The 24,486-nt window shown below is 33.4% G+C and overlaps 1 long non-coding RNA gene across 1 annotated transcript in view; it reads left to right on the forward strand.

The window, feature by feature from the left end:
• Positions 1-24,486, forward strand: part of LOC146997198 (uncharacterized) — a 107,841-nt gene that overhangs the window by 38,793 nt on the left and 44,562 nt on the right. The window contains exon 2 of the long non-coding RNA XR_015041006.1: positions 23,166-23,272. This is a non-coding gene — a long non-coding RNA (uncharacterized LOC146997198). The remainder of the gene's footprint in view (positions 1-23,165; positions 23,273-24,486) is intronic.

Here is a 24,486-nt window from a genome sequence, read left to right on the forward strand (position 1 = left end):
CCACTAATTTTCGCCGATACTCCAGTTTTACTCAGCAATATTTTTTTTTTTTTGATAATATATCCATTTTATACGAATTGGCTTACTTTTGAACGAATTAGCCCTATTTTTGTGATTTTCCCATTATTTTTGGAAAACAAAGTAAATATATACTTACTTTCGCAGCATTTTAACTAGGAAAAATATCGCTACTGGTGCCGTTTTTAATGTTTCTTGAAATCATTTAACTGATACCGTATGCCTAATCTTAATATTCGGAGGGTGTCCCTTATATCAACATTTATGAGGAATTAGCCGATTTCATCTTCCCGTTCATCGGAAAGTTTACTATGCAATTTGCGTGGATTTGTTTTACTCAGGTTACTTCCTGTCAAGTTCTCCTGTCTAAAAAGGAGACAGCCATGTCAATCGCCAAGATATTCAAAATCTGTGTCAAAATTTGAGATTTTTGCCTAATTTCACTAAAATAAAAGCCAAGCAGTTTGCTGACTTAATCTTAAGTTAGCGGACTTGGTGAAATTTTCAATATTTATAATTTGTTCAACCTACATACTTCCTTCGGAACTTATATATTATCGCAACCACCTTGGCGCAGTTTGTCGAATTTTAAGCATGAAAGATTACTTTTATTGTAAAAAAGTATATATTACATACGTACATATTTACATTTCAACCACTTATTTGTCCCGAAAACCCGTCAGTAAACCTTGTTACAAACATATTTTTGATTTTCTTGAAGTTGAAATTTCTCAGCGATAGCTTTTAGAAAGATTCGAACCATTATTCCTTTAGGGATTTTGCGGCAAAATAACGTATTCCTGCAGAAATGTCACTTCAGTTATAGGAAAATACAACAAGCATGAATTTTAAAATCGTGTTTAAAATGAAAATAATAATCATATTTTTTCTATAAAAGGCTTAGGAAATTGGAATATAGCAAAAAGAACGCAGACGAAAATTGCGATGTTGGAAACTGAATATTTTTGATGCGCATGTTTGCCTGATGTTCACGTGGTTAACAGAGTTTGGCATAGTCTGAAACTCTTCTGACTTTTACTAAAGTGGCTGCGAGAATACCTAATTATCCTTCTTTCAGGCTACAAGCCACCTTCATCATTTCATTGTGTACAGTGTCCCTGTTTCATACATTGCCAGTACATATGGTTTTTTGTAAATGGACTAGCATATCTGACTTTAAAATAGAGGTGCTCAGTGTTAACCCTCGGGGTCATTTTATCTACCCTTGGGAGCAGGATGAAATTTTTAAGGCGGTCAGTGATGATCAAGTAGCCGAATATGCACCAGCAAAAGATCGAATAATCAAGATCCAATTGACTACGAAAAAAATTATAAATAAAATTGATAATTAACTGTTTATTGCTATAATATATTCTGTACTAAGGGAGAAATAAAATAAAATAATATAAGGGGGGAAATACACTAAAATTATTTAATTTATTTTAAAAACCAATAATAATTTTAACTATATAAATGTTTTGTGCAATACGTACAATATAAAAAATTAGAACACAGAAAAATACAATAAAAAATAAGGAATGGAAAACAAGAAACAGGTTGAATATTTTTGAGTGAGGCGATTTAAAAACTAAATTAAGCAATTTGATGTGAAATATTTTTTAAAATGCGTCTATACAAGCGATACAAATTGAATTTTTGTGCAATCAAAGTCTGTGATTTCATTTTTCTGACAATTTGTTTATAATTGTAAAATTAAAAATAATTAAACATATATATAATAACCAATTGATCCAAAACTTTTCTTCACATTCTTAATCTAATTGTTATCTTTAACCCAATGTTAGTTATCCAATATGCAGTTATTTGTATTATGATTATGTTATATGTATTATAGATAAAAATGTAAGGGAGTTGATGAAGAAAATCAATAAAATAATCCCTTAAAAGGGATCAACCCAAGAAAAGGTTAGGAATCCCTGTCTAGAGGGAAAAAAGCAAAAATTTCCATTAAAAAATTATTCAAAATTTATAAATTATAAGCATTCATTTTTGCTTTCTTATATCCAGCATATCACATTAGAGACTAAAAATTTAAATTGCAGTTTGCGAAACCTAGGAGAAAATTTTACAACCTGCTATTCTATAAAAGCTTTATAAAAGTTCTATAGGTTTTCGTAAAACATCTTGTCTATACAATTCTGTGAAAGATTTTTATGAATGTGAAATGCCTCTAGAAAATCCAGTTCTCCAGTGGAAGATGTTTTTTGAATAATTTTGGCAGCAGAAAAATTGAAAGTGTGATTTTCGGACCAACAATGTTGAGCAACAGAAGACTTCTGTGTTTCCTTTTTTCTAACATATGCCTCATGTTCTTTGACGCGAAATTTTAAGGCTCTCTTAGTTTGGCCAATGTAAATTAAACCGCACTGGCAAGGAATCCTATAAATACCCCAGGAATTCATATCCGGAATGGGGTCCTTGAGTATAGAAGTTGGAATTTTATTGATGGGAGAATAAACAACCCGAAAGTTAAATTTCTGCAAAATATGTGCAACTTTATAGCTAATTGATGGAAAGAAGGGAATGACAACAGAATTTTTATAATCTCCTAAAATAAGAGTGTGGCTTTTAGTGTGTTCAGATGAGAATTTTTTAACTGCTTGATTAATAATGTTGGGTGAAAAGCCCCTGTCAATAGCTATTGCTTTTAAATAATTTAGTTCTTCATCAAGGGCTAGTTTGGAGGAGCAAACTTGAAGAGCACGGAAAACATAGGAATAAAATGAAGCTAACTTTTGTTTAGTCGGATGACATGATTTAAAGTGTGGTGGAAGGCAAACCGATGAAGGTTTACGGTAAACCGTAGTACCGAAGTTGGATGTGTTATGTGTGACCAGAATGTCGAGAAACGAAAGAGAATTGCAAGTCTCAAGTTCAAAAGTGAACTGAATAGCAGGATGCATAGAAATCATTGTTGAAAGAACTTTATTTGAATCATCTTTATTACCTTCAAACAGGGTAAAAGTATCATCTACGTAGCGGAGCCATGCCGGGAAGTTTAAAGTTTCAAACAATTTTGTTTCATGATAATGCATGTAGATATCAGCCAGGATGGGACTGAGGGGGCTTCCCATGGCTAATCCCTCAGTTTGCTTGTAATATTTATTTTGGAAAACAAAATGTGTTTGTTTCAAACAGAGTTGAGTGAGAGAAATTAGCTCATCAATTTCGATGCAAGAGAAATGAAATTCGCGAAGTCTGGTTTCTAGACATCTTAATGCACCCTCCACTGGGACATTGGTGACTAATGATTTTACATCAAAAGAAACCATGAGTAAGGTGCATTAAGATGTCTAGAAACCAGACTTCGCGAATTTCATTTCTCTTGCATCGAAATTGATGAGCTAATTTCTCTCACTCAACTCTGTTTGAAACAAACACATTTTGTTTTCCAAAATAAACATTACAAGCAAACTGAGGGATTAGCCATGGGAAGCCCCCTCAGTCCCATCCTGGCTGATATCTACATGCATTATTATGAATCAAAATTGTTTGAAACTTTAAACTTCCCGGCATGGTTCCGCTACGTAGACGATACTTTTACCCTGTTTGAAGGTAATAAAGATGATTTAAATAGAGTTCTTTCAACAATGAATTCTATTGATCCTGCTATTCAGTTCACTTTTGAACTTGAGACTTGCAATTCTCTTCCGTTTCTCGACATTCTGGTCACACGTAACACATCCAACTTCAGTACTACAGTTTACCGTAAACCTTCATCGGTTTGCCTTCCACCACACTTTAAATCATGTCATCCGACTAAACAAAAGTTAGCTTCATTTTATTCCTATGTTTTCCGTGCTCTTCAAGTTTGCTCCTCCAAACTAGCCCTTGATGAAGAACTAAATTATTTAAAAGCAATAGCTATTGACAGGGGCTTTTCACCCAACATTATTAATCAAGCAGTTAAAAAATTCTCATCTCAACACACTAAAAGCCACACTCTTATTTTAGGAGATTATAAAAATTCTGTTGTCATTCCTCAATTAGCTATAAAGTTGCACATATTTTGCAGAAATTTAACTTTCGGGTTGTTTACTCTCCCATCAATAAAATTCCAACTTCTATACTCAAGGACCCCATTCCGGATATGAATTCCTGGGGTATTTATAGGATTCCTTGCCAGTGCGGTTTAATTTACATTGGCCAAACTAAGAGAGCCTTAAAATTTCGCGTCAAAGAACATGAGGCATATGTTAGAAAAAAGGAAACACAGAAGTCTTCTGTTGCTCAACATTGTTGGTCCGAAAATCACACTTTCAATTTTTCTGCTGCCAAAATTATTCAAAAAACATCTTCCACTGGAGAACTGGATTTTCTAGAGGCATTTCACATTCATAAAAATCTTTCTGTTCTAGTTAACGATCCTAATTCCAATCTGTGAAAGATTTACAAAATTTCTTTAGAATTAAAAATTACTGTAAAAAACATGACTTTAACATAAGTATACACATTTTAATTTAATATTAATGTAGGCATTTTTTTACAATAATTTTATACAATTCTTCAGACACTTACGAAAATACGTAACAGTATTCTATGAAAAAATACATCGAACTTCTACAGTCTTTTAGAATCATGGCCCAGTTTTCAATAAACTAGGTCAAATAGCTTCTACGGAAACCTGTAAAATTTAAATGTAGCTTTTACTAAGTTATACTAAAAGATCCAATAGTGATATATGTGCATATTGTATAGCGATTTGTGCAGATATTAATAAAGTACTGTATAGAGTTTCTAAAGACCTCATGCATACAGATTCTTATAAAAAGCATATACAGTCAAAAGTCTTTAATCCGGACTCGTTGGGACTTTGGCATTTCCGGATTATCGGTTTTTCCGGATTATAGATCGTCAATTTAAATATGGTAAGATGGCATGCAGATATTATAAAATTAAAAATATGAAACTGTAATTTATGAAATAAAGAGCAATTATGTTCTAAAGGGTATCAAAATATACAAAAAAAGTTTAATATTTATTTGTTTACTTTATTAAACATTTCTTTCAACGCGCGCATGCGTAAAACATACATTACGCATAGTCGAAATTAGAAAATTGCAACCAGAAAACTATTTGATGTGTATTCGTGATATTTATAATGACGAGAAATTTGATTTAAATCATATCAAAGACGGAGTACATCGAGATGAAATACTACATTTAGTAAGGAATTATAAGCCAAATAAAATAAAAACATCTGCCCTGAAGATAAGGATAGTGCTGACAGATCAACTTCCAGTTCATTGCGCGCCTCGACGTCTCCCCCCCCGCAGAGCAGTGTGAAATTGATAAACAGATTTCGGAATGGTTAGAGAAACAAAGGATATGCCTTTATCCATTTTTTGCAGCAATTCTACTTTTTGTTTGATGGACATCGAAACACGCTTTCGCTTTGTAGATCCTTTGGCAGCTCCAGAATCGGAAATTCTTTTTGACATAATCGAAAGTTCAAGCTTACGTTTATAAAATTGCACTAAATGTCTGCAAAAAATAATAAGCCGGATCCAACATTAACTGAAATAGATAATTAGATAATTTTAACTTAGCTTATACCGTCTGTTATACATGAAACGTGCATGAGTAAAATTTTATGCGCATGTGTCAACGCATTACGCGTTGACGCATGCGCAGAAAGTTAGTGCGCCTAGGCATTTACGCATGCGTGTAAGACCTTTACGGCTGCAAATATGCATGTGTGCATGTGCATAATACGTTTACGCATGCGCGTTTAATGTATAACGGATGGTATAAGGTAAGCTAAAATTATCTAATTCAGTTAATGTTGCAGATTGCGTTGTTCCTTAATCTTCGAATTGGATCCGGCTTTTTATTTTTTGCAGACTGTTAGAGCAATTTTATAAAAATAAGCTTGAACTTTCGATTATGTCAAAAAGAATTTCCGATATATATTTACTAATATGTAAAGGATCTACAAAGCAAAAGTATGTTTCGAAGTCCATTAAACGAAAAGTGGAATTGCTGCAAAAAATGGATAAAGGCATATCCTTTGTTTCCCTAACCATTCCGAAATCTGTTTATCAATTTCACGCTGCTCTGCACCCGGGTGGGGAGGAGAATGACGTGGCGCGCAATGAATTGGAAGTTGATCTGTCAGCACTATCCTTATCTTCAGGGCAGATGTTTTTATTTTATTTAGCTTATAATTCCTTACTAAATGTAGTATTTCATCTTGATGTACTGTGTCTTTGATATGATTTAAATCAAATTCCTCGTCATTATAATTCGCTTCCGATAGTGAAGAAAGTGACACAAAGGTTATTGAAAACGAAAAAATTTCGATTGACAAATTAGTCGGTATTCTCGACACAACAATTATAGGACTTGAACAGCGAAACAAATAAAGCAACTGAACAAGAAATTATGTCTGTTTATACAATTAAAGAGAAAGTATTATCACATAAAACGAAGCAACTTTAAAAATGTACATTGAAAGAAACGTTTAATAAAGTAAACAAATAAATATTAAGCTTTTTTTTGTAAATTTTGATACCCTTTAGATCATAATTGTTCTTTATTTCATAAATTGCGATTTCATATTTTTAATTTTATAATTTCTGCATGCCATCTTACCAGATTTAAACTGATGATCTATAATCCGGAATCGCGGAAGTCCCGACGAGTCCGGATTAACGACTTTTGACTGTAGTAGTATTGATGTGCACATACTCTATAAACAAAATACAATGTTGAACTTCTACAAAATCCTTTAAAATCATTTCACAGTTTTCTGAAAACTAGGTCAAGAGATCTTTTATATACGGTTCCGTAAAATTTCATACATAGCTTTTATAGAGTTATGTAAAACAATTCTATAGATATTTATGTACAGGCGCTAGAGATATGTAGACATTCTATAGAGATTTATGTACAGATTATATATAAATTTGTACACTAAATTTCTCATATATAGGATCTTATATGGATGTGTATAGATTTAACTAATAGTATTGCTGTGTGCGTACGGGTTCGTTACGAAATGAATGCACAAGTCTGATGAAAAATGAACAAAAATTTATTATTATCACAACAAATATGCTTAAATTTCCTCAAATTATCATGTAGTATGACAATATCTCACAGTAGATATCTTTTAACTACTCAAATGTTCAATAGAACTTAATTCAAAACAGCTGAAGAAAGCTAATCCGCGAATTCGCTACAATCAACAAGAGCAGTTTTCTAAACAAACTCTTAAAACAACAACAAATAAAGTAACTAACTAAAATCACCAAATTGAGAGGTTTTCCTCCTTTTATAAGATTTTTAAACCATGCGCGAGAACTTTCTCGAAACCAAAAAGAGATATTTATTAAATGTTAAATGCATACGCTCTTGTATTTTCAATTTTCTGGCTTAGCTTTCTTTTAATATTCGTCATGCGCTGCACTGCGCGGGAAATAAAACCATTTAATTTACAATTCAACTAACATTAGCTATTTAAATACCCAATCCGTAACAGTATTCTCCGGAAAATATCAGATCCAGCTTACAAGAACATTTTGAGGTAATTCTAAAGAATTCAAAATAAGTTTCCTTGCTCAAATTTTCAATTTTCCATACAGAAAAATGTAAGAAGGTCGATAAAGAAAGCCATTCCCTTAAAAAGTGTTGATGCAGTGGCATAGCTAGAAGTCCAGTCTGCCCCAGGGGATCATATTTGTAAGAATAACTTTTTTGTGTGAAAACATTATTTTATTGGATTTAGTCAGATGGAACATTCAGGCAAATGATGAATAATTAGATTCCAAATTGACAGAAAAAAATTCTTACTCTAGATAAAGTATTCAAAGAAATCATTACATGATTTCAACAATTACATATTTTTGTTGCATTTTTTCACCAAAATTTTGAATAAAATTACGAACATAAACTAAATTATAATCACAATGACATTCATATACAAGAATTTCTCATTCAGAAAAAAGTATTTCAGAGTTATTTCTCATTAAAAAAAAATATTTAAGAGTTTTATTCCTGTCATGGCTACGGAAATCATATGAGGAATATTGGTGGTGGTGGTGTGGTGTATTTAATTATGGCAAAGCACACTAGGGCTATCTGCCTAAGGGGAGGGATGCCTTTCGTGGAGGACTTTCTAAGGGAAACTGGCTCGTATACACGTTACACATGGGGAAAACCACGAAAACGCCCATGCAGCCAGCCCGTTCACGGGAATCGAACCTCGGACCGAACTACCAGTGTTCAGCGACTTTACCGCTCGGCCGCTGGTGGGCCCCATATGAGGAATATTGGATTTTTACATTTTGTTACAAAATAAAATCTCCAGTACAAATTTCCAAATAGCGTAACATTAGTGCCAACTTTCCTCTCAATTGCCATACAAGTTGATATTTATGAGAAGCATTTTTTAAATAAAAATCATTTAAAAAGTACTTAAGAACTACAAATGCATATTATGAATTTAAGAAACGTATCTTTACTGTCTACATAACAACAACAGAAGCAATACAGCAGACCACTACTGTGGCATTTATAATTCCCAAACAGGAAAACAAACATAATATATAATTTTAATATGTTAGAATAAAAGTACTCCTTCAGAAGTTGTAGAGTTTTAAGTTATTTTTCTACGTGTTTTGATATTTTTTACAGTTATTTTTTTGTGTTTTAAAAGATGCATTTAAATTGCAAGGTTTTTCGCTTCTCTATGAGCAAGTCTATGTTGGTGTAGTTCATTCTTTTTCGTAAATGACTCATAACATATTTCACACTCGTAAGGTTTCAGTTCCCTATGAGTAAGTAATATATGCTGGTTTAAATTACACCTTTTTGCAAATGATTCCTTACATACCTCACATGTGTAAGGTTTGAGTCCTGTATGGGCAAACACATGCCTTTTAAAATCACCTTTATGTTTAAATGACCTGCCACACGTCTCGCACACATGAGGTTTCTGTGTTGAGTGAACCAACATATGTGCTTTCATATTACTCTTAACACTAAATGTCTTATTACACACCTCACATATGTGAGGTTTTTCCCCTGTGTGGACAAGCATGTGTGCTCTAAGGTTGCCCTTAAGTCTAAATGACTTGTCACATACATCACATATGTGAGGTCTCTCACCCGTGTGAACAAGCATATGATTCTAATTCAGAAGTCAAACAACAAAAATCAGCGTTATACCTACAAAATTTTCACAGGACTAGTTTCGATGGTTTTACCGAACCATCATCTTCAGCTGCAAAACCGCAAATGAACAAGATAGGAAATAATGATTAGATAAGATAAGAAAGCCTGAACAAGAATAAGCAAGTGGCGCCATCTGTTGGCGAAACCAGAACTAAAACATAATTTCTCTAAAAGCCGAAGGCAAATTTGGATTGGAATTAGGATCGTTAACTAGAACAGAAAGATTTTTATGAATGTGAAATGCCTCTAGAAAATCCAGTTCTCCAATGGAAGATGTTTTTTGAATAATTTTGGCAGCAGAAAAATTGAAAGTGTGATTTTCGGACCAGCAATGTTGAGCAACAGAAGACTTCTGCGTTTCCTTTTTTCTAACATATGCCTCATGTTCTTTGACGCGAAATTTTAAGGCTCTCTTAGTTTGGCCAATGTAAATTAAACCACACTGGCAAGGAATCCTATAAATACACCAGGAATTCATATCCGGAATGGGGTCCTTGAGTATAGAAGTTGGAATTTTATTGATGGGAGAATAAACAACCCGAAAGTTAAATTTCTGCAAAATATGTGCAACTTTATAGCTAATTGATGGAAAGAAGGGAATGACAACAGAATTTTTATAATCTCCTAAAATAAGAGTGTGGCTTTTAGTGTGTTCAGATGAGAATTTTTTAACTGCTTGATTAATAATGTTGGGTGAAAAGCCCCTGTCAATAGCTATTGCTTTTAAATAATTTAGTTCTTCATCAAGGGCTAGTTTGGAGGAGCAAACTTGAAGAGCACGGAAAACATAGGAATAAAATGAAGCTAACTTTTGTTTAGTCGGATGACATGATTTAAAGTGTGGTGGAAGGCAAACCGATGAAGGTTTACGGTAAACTGTAGTACTGAAGTTGGATGTGTTACGTGTGACCAGAATGTCGAGAAACGGAAGAGAATTGCAAGTCTCAAGTTCAAAAGTGAACTGAATAGCAGGATCAATAGAATTCATTGTTGAAAGAACTTTATTTAAATCATCTTTATTACCTTCAAACAGGGTAAAAGTATCGTCTACGTAGCGGAACCATGCCGGGAAGTTTAAAGTTTCAAACAATTTTGATTCATAATAATGCATGTAGATATCAGCCAGGATGGGACTGAGGGGGCTTCCCATGGCTAATCCCTCAGTTTGCATGTAGTATTTATTTTGGAAAACAAAATGTGTTTGTTTCAAACAGAGTTGAATGAGAGAAATTAGCTCCTCAATTTCGATGCAAGAGAAATGAAATTCGCGAAGTCTGGTTTCTAGACATCTTAATGCCTCCTCCACTGGGAAATTGGTGAATAATGATTTTACATCAAAAGAAACCATGAGTAAATTACTAGGAGAAATGTTTTTAATCTTTTTTACAAACTCTATTGAATTTTTTATGGTGTAAATGTTATTGTCTAATAGAGTGGAAAATCTAGAAACTAAATATTTAGCTAAAGGATACGAGGCAGTACCTAAATTTGATACAATAGGGCGGAAAGGAATACCACTTTTATGAATTTTGGGAAGAGCATATAATCTGGCACAATTCGCAACAGATGGGATAAGCGAATGTTTTAAGTTGCTTGAAATGATTTGCGAAGATTTGATCGCAGTTTTTATTTTGGATAAGTCCGAAGGTGAAGGATCTTTAGGGATCCGATTATATGGTCCTTCGTTTAAGAGTTTAGTGACACCATCGATGTAAGAGTTCTTATCCATGACGACTATCTGGCCAACTTTGTCGGCCTTTGAAATGATAATATCCGGGTTAGAATGAATTTCGCGCATTGTAGCTTTTTCTCTCGCAGTTAGATTTGGTTTCAAAGGTTTATTATTGAATTTCACATTATGAGCGATAAGATGCCTAATCATTTCTTTCTGTGAATCTGAAACTTTACTGAACTTGAAAGCTTTTTCGATAGGAGCCAAAATCTTTGGAATCGAGGGTTTACAGGTTTGTGAGAAGTTAAAATTATATTTTAGAATTCTCTCTTGTTCTTCTGAAAGACTAACATTAGAAATATTAACTATTGGCTTGATGTTTACAATGGGAAGATTTTTTGAACTACTTGAACTGGAAGACTGTAAAAGAAGTTTTTCGAATTTAACTGCAAGGGTGTTTTTATGACGGTTAACTGCATTCTCCGTTCTAGACCAAGACTTTTGTTCAAGGGCAGTGAATTCTGGATATGATTTAGCGAGTTCCAGATGGAGCTTATAGAGTTCATGTTCAATTTTGGACAATTGTTGACGTGTATCCCTTATCACGGACCGAAGTAAGGCAAGCTTGCAATTTAACAGAATTCTTGAAACGCGACTCGAAGGTTTTTGATTAGATTTGATTTGAATAAAATTGGGGATCAATTTTTTACATTTACATTTAAGTAAAAAGTCAAGATGATTCAGGAATTTTTGCCGTTTCAGGCGTAATTTAGTGAAACGATTAACGGATGAAGGCATGATAAACAATGCAGAAAATCAAACTAAATTAACTGAGCAATAATAATGTACACACGAAACAGCAGAAAAATCCCTCAGTGAAATGAATAGAAAACAAAACGTTTGTAAGCAAAATGCATGAAATCAGACAGGCAAAGCACAATATCCAAATGTACAAAACATAAACATAAATTGAAAAGTGCAAAAATGTACTCACCGAAACTCCTACAATCACAAAATGGCGGCCACACCACGTGCAAAAAAGAAAGCAAAATGTAAGCCTGTTTGGGGCTTCTATAATTAAGACACAATAACACGCCGAATAAATACTAATTCAGAAGTCAAACAACAAAAATCAGCGTTATACCTACAAAATTTTCACAGGACTAGTTTCGATGGTTTTACCGAACCATCATCTTCAGCTGCAAAACCGCAAATGAACAAGATAGGAAATAATGATTAGATAAGATAAGAAAGCCTGAACAAGAATAAGCAAGTGGCGCCATCTGTTGGCGAAACCAGAACTAAAACATAATTTCTCTAAAAGCCGAAGGCAAATTTGGATTGGAATTAGGATCGTTAACTAGAACAGAAAGATTTTTATGAATGTGAAATGCCTCTAGAAAATCCAGTTCTCCAATGGAAGATGTTTTTTGAATAATTTTGGCAGCAGAAAAATTGAAAGTGTGATTTTCGGACCAGCAATGTTGAGCAACAGAAGACTTCTGCGTTTCCTTTTTTCTAACATATGCCTCATGTTCTTTGACGCGAAATTTTAAGGCTCTCTTAGTTTGGCCAATGTAAATTAGTTTGGCCATTTTGTGATTGTAGGAGTTTCGGTGAGTACATTTTTGCACTTTTCAATTTATGTTTATGTTTTGTACATTTGGATATTGTGCTTTGCCTGTCTGATTTCATGCATTTTGCTTACAAACGTTTTGTTTTCTATTCATTTCACTGAGGGATTTTTCTGCTGTTTCGTGTGTACATTATTATTGCTCAGTTAATTTAGTTTGATTTTCTGCATTGTTTATCATGCCTTCATCCGTTAATCGTTTCACTAAATTACGCCTGAAACGGCAAAAATTCCTGAATCATCTTGACTTTTTACTTAAATGTAAATGTAAAAAATTGATCCCCAATTTTATTCAAATCAAATCTAATCAAAAACCTTCGAGTCGCGTTTCAAGAATTCTGTTAAATTGCAAGCTTGCCTTACTTCGGTCCGTGATAAGGGATACACGTCAACAATTGTCCAAAATTGAACATGAACTCTATAAGCTCCATCTGGAACTCGCTAAATCATATCCAAAATTCACTGCCCTTGAACAAAAGTCTTGGTCTAGAACGGAGAATGCAGTTAACCGTCATAAAAACACCCTTGCAGTTAAATTCGAAAAACTTCTTTTACAGTCTTCCAGTTCAAGTAGTTCAAAAAATCTTCCCATTGTAAACATCAAGCCAATAGTTAATATTTCTAATGTTAGTCTTTCAGAAGAACAAGAGAGAATTCTAAAATATAATTTTAACTTCTCACAAACCTGTAAACCCTCGATTCCAAAGATTTTGGCTCCTATCGAAAAAGCTTTCAAGTTCAGTAAAGTTTCAGATTCACAGAAAGAAATGATTAGGCATCTTATCGCTCATAATGTGAAATTCAATAATAAACCTTTGAAACCAAATCTAACTGCGAGAGAAAGAGCTACAATGCGCGAAATTCATTCTAACCCGGATATTATCATTTCAAAGGCCGACAAAGGTGGCCAGATAGTCGTCATGGATAAGAACTCTTACATCGATGGTGTCACTAAACTCTTAAACGAAGGACCATATAATCGGATCCCTAAAGATCCTTCACCTTCGGACTTATCCAAAATAAAAACTGCGATCAAATCTTCGCAAATCATTTCAAGCAACTTAAAACATTCGCTTATCCCATCTGTTGCGAATTGTGCCAGATTATATGCTCTTCCCAAAATTCATAAAAGTGGTATTCCTTTCCGCCCTATAGTATCAAATTTAGGTACTGCCTCGTATCCTTTAGCTAAATATTTAGTTTCTAGATTTTCCACTCTATTAGACAATAACATTTACACCATAAAAAATTCAATAGAGTTTGTAAAAAAGATTAAAAACATTTCTCCTAGTAATTTACTCATGGTTTCTTTTGATGTAAAATCATTATTCACCAATGTCCCAGTGGAGGAGGCATTAAGATGTCTAGAAACCAGACTTCGCGAATTTCATTTCTCTTGCATCGAAATTGAGGAGCTAATTTCTCTCACTCAACTCTGTTTGAAACAAACACATTTTGTTTTCCAAAATAAATACTACAAGCAAACTGAGGGATTAGCCATGGGAAGCCCCCTCAGTCCCATCCTGGCTGATATCTACATGCATTATTATGAATCAAAATTGTTTGAAACTTTAAACTTCCCGGCATGGTTCCGCTACGTAGACGATACTTTTACCCTGTTTGAAGGTAATAAAGATGATTTAAATAAAGTTCTTTCAACAATGAATTCTATTGATCCTGCTATTCAGTTCACTTTTGAACTTGAGACTTGCAATTCTCTTCCGTTTCTCGACATTCTGGTCACACGTAACACATCCAACTTCAGTATTACAGTTTACCGTAAACCTTCATCGGTTTGCCTTCCACCACACTTTAAATCATGTCATCCGACTAAACAAAAGTTAGCTTCATTTTATTCCTATGTTTTCCGTGCTCTTCAAGTTTGCTCCTCCAAACTAGCCCTTGATGAAGAACTAAATTATTTAAAAGCAATAGCTATTGACAGGGGCTTTTCACCCAACATTATTAATCAAGCAGTTAAAAAATTCTCATCTGAACACACTAAAAGCCACACTCTTATTTTAGGAGATTATAAAAATTCTGTTGTCATTCCCTTCTTTCCATCAATTAGCTATAAAGTTGCACATATTTTGCAGAAATTTAACTTTCGGGTTGTTTATTCTCCCATCAATAAAATTCCAACTTCTATACTCAAGGACCCCATTCCGGATATGAATTCCTGGGGTATTTATAGGATTCCTTGCCAGTGTGGTTTAATTTACATTGGCCAAACTAAGAGAGCCTTAAAATTTCGCGTCAAAGAACATGAGGCATATGTTAGAAAAAAGGAAACGCAGAAGTCTTCTGTTGCTCAACATTGCTGGTCCGAAAATCACACTTTCAATTTTTCTGCTGCCAAAATTATTCAAAAAACATCTTCCATTGGAGAACTGGATTTTCTAGAGGCATTTCACATTCATAAAAATCTTTCTGTTCTAGTTAACGATCCTAATTCCAATCCAAATTTGCCTTCGGCTTTTAGAGAAATTATGTTTTAGTTCTGGTTTCGCCAACAGATGGCGCCACTTGCTTATTCTTGTTCAGGCTTTCTTATCTTATCTAATCATTATTTCCTATCTTGTTCATTTGCGGTTTTGCAGCTGAAGATGATGGTTCGGTAAAACCATCGAAACTAGTCCTGTGAAAATTTTGTAGGTATAACGCTGATTTTTGTTGTTTGACTTCTGAATTAGTATTTATTCGGCGTGTTATTGTGTCTTAATTAAGCATATGATTATTTAAACGTAACTTCTTTTTAAATGACTTGCCACATACTTCACATACATATTGTTTCTCTTCCATGTGGGCTCGTAGAATGTGTCTCTTCAAACTTCCCTAGTACACAAACTGCTTGTCACACACCTTACACACATGAGGTTTATTGTTTGCATGGGAGAGCTTATGCTTGCATAAATTACGCTTACGTTTAAATGCCATGTTACATCCTAAACATATGTATGGCCTCATGTCTGTGTTCAAACTCCTATCTGCAAGTTTGTCGCTTGAGTGAATAAGCATATGTTGGCTGAAATCATCTTTACATTTAAATGACATATTACATTCTAAACATTCATGTGGGACCCCGTGCGTGTGCACATCCATGTGTGTGATCAAATTACACTTTTGTGTAAATGACTTATTGCAGACTTCACACACATGAGGTTTCTCTCCTGTGTGGATACCCATATGTTTCCTCAAGTTAGTCTTTTGTCCAAATGACTTGTTGCACACCTTACACATATGAGGTTTCTCTCCTGTGTGAACGAGCAAATGCAATTTTAAATCACGTTTCCTCAAAAATTCCCTCTGACACACTTCACATGTAAAAGGTCTTTTTCCTGTGTGAATGTTCATATGTATATCTAAGAAAGTCTTTTTTGTAAATGACTTCTTACATACTTCGCATACATGAGATGTCTGTTCTGCATGAATTAACATATGTTTACTTAAATTTAACTTTAGTTTAAATGACATGTCGCATACTTCACATATGTACTGTCTCTCTTCTAAATGGACAAGCAAATGTGCCTTCAAAGTATTCTCATCTACAAACGACTTATCACACATGTTAAGCACATGACATTTGTCTTCCGAGTGAACAATCGTATGCACTTTCAAAGTATCCTCATCTACAAATGAGTTATTACCCATGTTAGAGTGAGGTTTGTCTTCTGTGTGAACAAGTGTATGTACTTTCAAAGTATCCTGATCAACAAGTGCCTTATTACACACATTAGACACATAAGGTTTGTCTCCCGTATGGACAAGCATATGGGCTTTCAAAGTATCCTCATCTACAAATGATTTAATACACATGTTACACGCATAAGGTTTATCTTCCACATGAACAAGCATGTGTTCATTTATATAACTCTCTTCTGTAAACGACTCGCACACATAAAGTATCTCTTGCACGTGGTTCATCATATGCTTGTTTAAGAAAAACCCACTTTAAAAAGCCTGGCTACATTCTATGCATACATGTGATCTGCCTAGGGTTCCCACCTCTCCCGGAATTCTCGCGGAATTGAATCGTGAAAATTAAAATCACCCAGAAGGAATTTAAAATAAATATTACTCTCCCGGAATATCAAATTTCTCAAAAATAACGACACAATGCACATGGACAAAATGGTTGAGAGCATCGAAAATCACATGACCGCACACAGCATGCAAAGAGCAAGCGGTAAATAAGTGCCTTACAGGATGAGTAGTGGTTTCACGCTGGTGTATCGTGCGTACGCGCCCTCATCTCCCCTCACCCTCTCATTTAGTCTGCAATTAACTAGCTATCCACAAACAAGTGCATATTTTGAAATTATTTAAATGCTTTCATAATAATGTCTAGTGAAAAAAAAAACGAATCTGATTCTGCAAGTGAACAAGTGCCACAAAGACAAAATATTCGACGTTGTTTCAGATTGGCTTATAAAGAGAGACAACTTTAACGGAGAATGTAAAGTATGTAGGAAAACGGTTAATATTAAGTACGAGGATGTTAAAGCTTTAACTGGACATTCCCAAAGCAAGAAACACCAGTCATTAATATTGAATAGGGTTCATTGCAATCGGTTTCAAACTTTTTCGTGAAGAAATCTTCAGAACAGAACAATATATCAGCAATTGAAATTACTTCAGCGTATCATAGGATTAAGCATCATCACACTTTTAATAGCCAGGATTGCACAAATTGTATAGCACTCTATTTCCAGATTCTTCTTTGGCAAAAATGATTTCTTGTGGTAGAACAAAATGTACTGTATTTGCGAGAGTGTGCTTGCTCCTGCAGCTCAAAAAATATTTTTAAACGAGATTAAGGAGGCGGAGTTTCTTTCAGTTGCAACTGAAAAAAAAAAATTTTTTTTTCTCCCGGAAACTTTTTTTCTCTGCTGAATTTTGACAGCCAAGAGGTGGCAACACTAGATCTGTCCCATGTATGAATACAAATGTATGCATTCAAACTACACTTTACTATAAATGATTTTTAACATACTTCACAAATATATGATTTCTCTTCTGTGTGAATACACATGTGTCATCTTAAATAGCCTTTGCTCAAAAATTCCCTCCGAGTCACTATGGTCTTTTTACCCACGTGAATGTTAGTATATATACCTAAGTAACTTCTATTTTGCAAATGTCTTCTTACACATCTTGTGCATATAAAGTTTCTTTCTAGCGTGGATAAATGTAGGTTCACTTTAAGCAACTTTTGTGTCTGTATTGTCTACATGTTTACCTTCCACTTGTTCATTGGCAAGTTTATGTAGATCCATATTGTTCTCTCGTTCACATCACTTTCACACATTTCAGACACATGAGGTTTCTCTTCCTGGTTCACAAACATATACTGGTTTAGTTGACTTCACAATACATATGAATTTCTTCTCTGTGAAGAAATATATATATATTTAAATCAACATTTTTCTTTAAATGACTGGTTGCATAACCAGTGCAAGAACACGATTTCTCTTTATGGATAGAATAAATATATGAATATCAACACTTTCCTTTCAACGATTAGTTATATAGCCCATACACACACACACACACATTTGTGATTTCTTTTGTGGATACAGAAATATATTCAAATTTAAATCTACACTTTCCTTTAGATGATTGGTTACATGGCCCATGCATACTCATGTGGTTTCGCTTTGTGGATCAGCAAATGAAACCTCAACCCTTTCTTTTAAATACACAACTCTTTAGTCATTTAAAAGATAAAAAGTTTGTCTCCTCTGAGAAAATGCACATTTAAGTTTGTAAATAAGTTATTACTACAAATTAATCTAATCTTTGTTTTGCTTGACAGCTATCTTAAATCACTTAATTTATCTCTCGCAGGTATGAAACTTTTTATAAATTCTGCATAAATAAATATGACCTTATTTCAACCAACCTCGATGTCATGAAATTTGGTATATACTTCACAATATTTATTTTCTTAATGATAATAAATGTGGTTGGCTAAATAAAATCTTGTCCAAATTTATTGTCAAATATTTTTTACTATTTTGTAACTTGGTATCCGCTGCAAATACACAAGGAATCATCTTTGTAAACAATATTAATAATCATTAAGGAGTATCAGCCATCCTGTGATATAATTATGCCAAGATTTCCACAAACAATTAATTAAAAACTGTTAATTTCACACAAGTATGATTTTTTGTCCAAGTGCATACACAATTTCAAATTTAAGCAATGATGTAAACTGTCTTTATTTACAAATTTAAGCAATGATGCAATATACGTCTTTATTTACGAATTTAAGCAACGATGTAATTTTCACTCTTTACAAATTTAGGCAATCATATTTTACATACACCCTTTATTTACGAATTCAAACAACGATGTAATAGTCAGTCTTTAGCAATTTAGGCAATCCTTATTCTAACACATGAAGTATAGAGCAATACAGCAACAAATATTCGTCGTAATCGTACCTTTGATTCAAACATACGATAATGAAGACACAAAAACGTTGTTGCCACATTCAGGTAAAAACAAAAACCATGGATTTAAGTAAATAATACCCTGTTAACTCGTACATCTAGCTCTCGTGGGCTAGAGGTAAAGACTACAGAAAGATTATTAGGTAACTACTGTTTCTCAGCAATTTGTTGTAATGGTTGGGTTAATTAGTTCTCTTACATTTTGACCCGACCATAGCGTTGAATGTTCGTCTTCTTATTATTATTATTACTATTATTATTATCGTTGTTTACTTAGATAAATCTCGGCAAAAAAAGTCTATAAAATGAAATATCATCCAGAAAAATCTGCAGTTCCCAAATTTATCCCAGTGTTACGATTTTGAAACACAAGTACTTTACAGCGATTTACGTTTCTCTCTTTCATCCGCCTCCCACACTCCTTTCACCCTTCTCTTTCTCCCCCCACCCGATCTTTATCAGAAGCCGAGTAAAAAGATGTTTCTACATCTTGACACTTGAGAATAAAATACGATCTGTGTGTGTGTGTGTGACGGAAGTTATTTCTTATCGAATAATAAAACATTTTGAAACAGTTTTTGATTTACAATATCACATTTCTGAAATATTTTTTCAAGGAAACACATCAAATAATAAAAATAATTGACGATGTTTTCTGTAAAGCTTTATGGCCCTATTACTTCTATGGTCGCGCGCGCTCACCCGGGACAATTCCCAGAAACGAGATTCTAATAGCACTGCTTTAAGCGGGAGGCTTCCGAGAAATGTTTCGTCTAGCTAGGAGGAACATGTCCCGGCTACAAGCAACATTTTAAAACTTGTCCGAAAATGTTCCGGCTGGAGAATTGTTCCTCGAACGTTCAACTAATCAGACGAAAGTTCTGCTTCTGAAGGATAACGGGTAACTTTCAATATGGCGATGGCTCTCACTGTGAAGTCATGGACGGTGGAAATAGAGGCCGATTTAATTATTGCTGTTTTGTTGTAATACAACTGCCTGAGTCATTTTTTAGATGTGTATATATTCATTAAATATATAATCGTGGAAATTTCAGAGTTGACAGTATTTTACGACGTTCTTGCATTTCGGATTGTTTACAAATTGTTCGTAGCCAAAAGTTTGCCAAATTTGTCGTATTTCGTGCTGATCGTGTATTATAACACTGTTATATAATAGAATTTTATTTCTTAAATTTAAGTTGAATAATTTTTTAAAATCCGTTTGTATATGCGCGGCTTTTCTTCTAATTACTTATCTTTTAAATTGTTAATTGCATAATCAGTGACACATTTTAAACAGCATAAAAGATGCATAAAAAAAGAAAAGCATAGCTTATGTAATAATGAGAATACTCATTAAATTTGTCTATTATTTTCATGTTATTAATGAAATACATTTCGGATTATAAATACATTAGAAACTATACTTTTATTGTAAATGCTACATATTGAAACACTGGAAATTTATGGATTTATTATTATGCTTGATGAAAAACATTTGTATATACATTCATTAATATAAATCTTATTCATTACATTAATACTAATAAATATATATTAACAACTTCCAAACCATCGCATCTCTCTATCTGTATGTAAATATATGACTTATTATATGTATGTATGAATACAAAAATGAACATTGCCAAGAAGTTTATTTGAAGTTACTTTTAATTCAGATAACGATTATGTAATTGGCAGCAACTATAGTTATCAGTTCTTTGCAAATTATTATGGGTATGTAATAATCAGTTGAAAAATAATTGATGAGTATTTGAGTACTAAAGAGTGTACACATTTTGTTATTGGGTTAATTCATAATTATATCATACGTATGATCTACGTAATAAAAACATGACTAATAAATAATAAGAAATGTAACAGCTGTGTATTTATAACATTTGATTACTTAAAACAGCGCACAACTGATTATCACCTTCATGTCTGTTTACATAATGAATTGCACTTTCCAATTAAGTGCACGGGCCTACTAGTGGCCGAAGTGCCGTTGAACACTAGTAGTTCTGTCTCAAGTTAGAATGCCGCGAACGGGCTGGCTACATGACGTTTCCTTGGTTTGCCCCATTTGTAACTGGTATACGAGCCAGTTTTAAAAAATCTTCTACAAAGAGATCCCTCCTGTTAGGCAGATATCACTCGAGGTTTTGCCGTAATCACATAAAAAAACTCATGATGTGCAACACCTAATTTCTAGAGTTGGTATAATTAATGTGTTTTAGGTGTATTACCGAGTGTTCTATGGGACAGTAAACAACTCGCACATGTTTGATTTCTCATGTATTCATATGCTTTATTTGATCTTCATTTTGCTAAATAGTATCTGCTGGCTGTGAGGATGTAAATATCAGCCATATAGACTTTTGTCATAAAAGGTCTTTTTTTTTTTCTCTCTGTTTGTTTGTTTGAATGGACAGAACAGTAATTATGAGCCATAAAGTTAGTCAAGGTCAGAAGGTGGTCACCAGGTCACAAATTTTCCAGTGAGCCATCAAATTTTCATTGCAATGCAGACAACAGAAAATACACATAAATAATGTCTGATAAATAGACTTATCCAGCACACGTTTTAAACTATACTTAGTTTATTTTTAGTTTTTTAGTTTTAGGCTATTACTGATGTAATTGATTACTATAACCAGAAGTGTGTTTATCTGTTACTTGAAGTGCCAGAGTAGGGATCAAAGTGATTAACTTGATAGCAATCACCTTTCTATTATCTTCCATTACTAACAATAAAGTTTAAAACGGAAAGCGTATTAGCAATATAAAACAACACGAAGAAGCGAATGTCACTTGAAAGGAAACGTCACTTTCGCCAATCTGAGTGATAACTGATTCTTGTTGGCTTTCAGCCTGTTTACCAAGTGAAGATGGTAACCCTATTTCGTCAAAGGGCGTTTCTCAGAACTGTTGCTGCAAACGTTTTGTTCCGGCAACAAATATCGTATGTGATAAGGGTTACAGGCTACGCAGAGGGTGCTCAGATCGCATATACATTGTTGCTTAAAACCCTTATCACACTTGGCTACAGTCCCTGCTAGACGGGACTTTTCTGAGAAACGAGATTCTGGAGGCACTGATTTAACCGGGAGGATTCCTAGAAAAAAGAGCCGTGCCTGAAGCGGAGTCCGGCCTAGCTACGGAAGCAGTGTTGCGGCTACGAGGGATTTTTTTCAAACCTGATTGAAAATGTCTCGGGTCCCGGATAGAGTCAACCAATCAGACGAAAGTTCTGCTTCTGCAGGATCACGGGTAACTTCCAATATGGCGATGGCGAGAACAGTACGATCGTGGACGGTGGAAATAGAAGCCAATTTCATTGACGAAATTCAAAAGAAGCCACATTTATGGGATAAAGAGCTTTGTGCTTCTCCTAAAAGAAAAAAGTATAACCATCAGTGATAAATATAAAATATATCTACAAAATGTCTACTAAATGTCTACTATATTTTCAATAAATAATAGTTTAATGTTATTTAACTTACGCTTCTATCATAAGGAATTTTGAATTTATACATTTATCTTTAATTAAACCTGATAATTCTTTACACCAATATATATTTATATATTTAATTACAAAAGAATTCTTTTTAAAAACATAATGCCTAGTATTTTTGCGTATTAAACTGATGGAAGATTATCATATAGTAAATCTGCCTTTTATGCTACTGTATATGAACAATTCAGTCTTTTTAGTAAAAAAACGCAGAGGTACTAGAGGGAACAGAAAGAAAGGTAAGACTCTCCTTCATACTAATATTGTACAGTCGAAATTTCAAGATTTATTTAAAGAGCCAAATTTCAAGAAAAATATTCTTAACTACCTTCATTCACTACCTCACAGACATCTTATTATCATTCACAGTTTTGTCAAAGATAAATTTAAAGGCAATACTCTCATCAAAGATTGTTTTGGTTTTAACATTTATTAAATTCTTTTTTGTATTTATACGAATATTTGAAAATTATTACTTATGAATTTCAGTTTTTGGGATTTGTGAAAAATTGGTTATAAATTTCTTATTTTATGTTTTTGTTGATATTTTTCAGCAGCTTAATGCACGAAAGTGCTAGATATGATTACATTACATTTAAAAAATTGTATTGTAATTAAATATAATTAAATCTGATAATTCTTTATAATAATATATATATATATTAACAGCTAGGTAACTGAATGACATGCAGATATATAAATTACCTATACCTGTGGCCGAAAAGCTAAGAGTGACAGCTAATCTTTCTCCTGGTGGAATTGCTTCTCTAAATCTGGTATTATTTTTTGGCAATTTGATTAGATATGCTATTGTGTAAAATCTCAAATGCACAGATATCCATGCTAATCTATCATCGATATCCCTCTGAAACCTAAAAATATATGCAACTTTTTAGGTAGCAAAATAAGATATCAAGAAAGTTATTTATAATAAACTACTGGAATAATTTAATATTGTTGTTATTGAATGCAGATGGACATCATGTAGTTGAAGGTGCAAGCTTTGCTTAAATTTTTAAATCACAAACAACCAGAGTATTCATTGAAAACATTAAAATTTTATTTAAACGTATGTAACATTTAAGTATTTTTATGTCACCATATAGCCTTGGGATAATTAACTATATATAAACTTAATTTTCAACTATAAACAAATTGATATAATAACATACTTACAGTGTAAACTTAACACCCACACACGCATCCACATATTTATACACACACCAAGTATTTAAAATTAAATAAGTTCACATCAAAAACAAATATATGCACAGAATTACGTGTTTCTCAAACTTTAAATTTCGAATTTAATTCTGCTTAATAGTAACACTATTATTAAAAATAAATGTTAATTACATAAGCAATATATAATTAGAATTTATTATAATCTTGAAACATGATTGTTTAGTACAAACATTTTGGAATTAGATTACATAAAAGAAAGTTCATAATATTGAAATTTATTAAAAAGTTTAACAAATAGTAAATTGAAATAGAAGTTTATAAAAGTGTTGAAAAATATAAATAAAATATTCTTACCTCCAGTGCTAACTCTCTTGAGCAAACACTGCTTCACGTCTTTGCTGCACGTTTCTTGTCTTTAGGTTTCAGAATCGCCAGTGTCGAGATCAAAGTGATCAACTTAATAGCTACCACCTTTCTATTATCTTAAATAATAACAAACAAGTTTAAAATGTCCAAAAAGAAATTACTGAAATGCTTCCGTAACAGCGATACAGCATGAAATTTGAAATCAAAAGTCTCTTTCGCCAATCTGAGCGATAATCGATTAGTTTGGCGTTCAGGGTCTGTTTAGTAAGTGAAAATGGTAACATAGTTACGTAGGTTTTTCCGGGAATGCGGGTTCCAAGAAATGTCCCGTTCGACTTTCAGTCCCGCCTAGACGAAACATAATGTGATACGGACATAAGTTTACATTGACACTGGAAAGTGTATTTGAATGAGTATAACTTCTTGTTTTACTTCCTAA

This window comes from Stegodyphus dumicola, chromosome 5, assembly GCF_044657685.1.
Source record: "Stegodyphus dumicola isolate Sdum_Otavi_A_Nest chromosome 5, ASM4465768v1".
NCBI lineage: Eukaryota > Metazoa > Arthropoda > Arachnida > Araneae > Eresidae > Stegodyphus > Stegodyphus dumicola.